Source organism: Akebia trifoliata, unplaced genomic scaffold (genome assembly GCF_017979445.1).
Source record: "Akebia trifoliata isolate Shusen 1 unplaced genomic scaffold, ASM1797944v1 Contig00728, whole genome shotgun sequence".
Classification (NCBI taxonomy): Eukaryota; Viridiplantae; Streptophyta; class Magnoliopsida; order Ranunculales; family Lardizabalaceae; genus Akebia; species Akebia trifoliata.
The window spans coordinates 135,310-137,284 of NW_028237152.1; the positions used below are offsets into that span (position 1 = coordinate 135,310).

The 1,975-nt window shown below is 34.8% G+C and overlaps 1 pseudogene; it reads right to left on the bottom strand.

The window, feature by feature from the left end:
• Positions 1 to 679: 679 nt before the first annotated feature.
• LOC147381140 (uncharacterized) lies at positions 680 to 1,592 on the bottom strand (annotated as a pseudogene).
• Positions 1,593 to 1,975: the final 383 nt, after the last annotated feature.

The following is a 1,975-nucleotide window of genomic DNA, read 5'->3' on the forward strand; positions in this document are numbered from 1 at the left end:
AATACAATCATCAAAAGATTATCAAGATCAAAGTCATGGCATGCAAATCAGGAGGAATTAAAATCAACAAGACCAATCAATTAATTATAACCAATCAATCAATATGTTAGAGTTAAGACTCCATCAATCAAGATATCAAAAGGGTATCATCATATCAATCGGGTATCAAAAAGGAAATCATGCACCCTAATCTAACACATAACCTATTCAAATATGGACTCATCGAGTTAACTCATCTCATAGTATTCAATCTTCATATAACATGGAAACAATATCATCATAACATATGAAGGGAATGTATAAGAACAAGCAACAAATTGTATGAAACCAATAAATTCAAATGTGTTGACTCGACTTATGACAACCAAAATCGGGATATCATAGCACCACATTATGAAAACATGCAAATAAAATTAAAACAATTAGTTCCTTACATGGTGCAAGACGAGTTCAACTGAGTTGACTCACCTAAAAATTCACCGCTATAGTTGATTTTCGAAATCCAACCCTCTTTTTTTTTTTTTATGGTCCAATCAAAGATCGTTTTGGGCGACCCACAACGATTCGAAATTTCAAAACATATTGAATTGAGGATAGCACAATAGTAGTTGAGATAATGAACGCTCTTCTTTTTTTTACCAAATTGATTTTTTTTAAGAAAAGACATTTCCATTTAATATTTTAAATAAGAAAACTATGACCAATAATCTTTTATGACAACATCTGTTCAAATTGTAAGGTTAAAAGCTACTATGAGTTATGAAGGTCTAGACATTTGAAGGCAGCCTCATCAACAGTTTACCACTCATAACAGCACTCTTAACATAATAGTAACAGAAGTCTGCCAATATGAAAGTTTGAATAATCTCCGAAAGAAGGATCATTGGTAGCCACAGGTTACCAATTCCCTGGTAGAATATATATTTCCCACGAGTCTCAATAACCTGAATTATCCAATGAGCACAGGCCCAGAGCCTTGCAATACCCAATGCAAAAACATAATGTGTTGTAAACGGCTCAACCATCTTTGCATTTTGCATCAAACGAAGCTGAGGCACCACTTAAACAGATTCTAAGTACGTACAAAAAGCCCAAAGCATTCTATTGATGCGACTACGAATCGTATAAGGATGGATGAAAAAGGCAAGGATGGCCGCAGGAACCACCATATAGTATATTTTCATGTTGTCTAGTTCCTTGATATAAGTAAAATTCAATTTGAAACGCATCATGTATATAACCCAAACTGTTGGGATTAATGTCGCAAAATCAAGCACGGTATGAATGTCCGCCTCCATAATGTAGCTACAAAACAATCTTACAGCTAAGAATATAGCAATGAGCTCGTGGGTCTTTAGTGACAGACCAGAACACGTCTTCTGGGTAGTGAGCTTGTAAATCAAGACCATGATTCCTATAGCGTGGCTTGCTTCAGAGCCTATGAAGAAGTGGTTGTGATCAAGGACGAAATACTTTAGAGAGATTAAAGAACAGATTGCAGACATCACAGCCATGAAGATCTTCACCTTCATCGATTGCCTTCGAACCCATCCGAACAACACGTTCACAGGTTATCTCTTCCTTATCCTCATAATCAGTCAATCGATCGATTTGTAACACAGATGGAGAGAGAGAGAGAGAGAGAGAGAGAGAAAGAACGTTTCTCTGCTGTTTTCCGTTTTTAAATACATGGAGAAGATGATAAAAACAGCAAAAGCTGTTTTTTGCTAATGGCACACCGCGTGAAAGTTTTTTTTTTTTTTTACGATTTTTTTTCTGATTTTTTTTTCGAAATCTTCTCCTCATCATGAACAACATTAAAAAAGGAAATTTTTTTTATTTCTTACCACATCACTCACAAATAATTTATTTTCATAACTCGCCGCCTATGTCTAGTAACGTGCTAAAAAATATAAAAAAAATCCATAACTCACATTCCAACCACCATCATTCTATCATCAATTTATGTCAATTT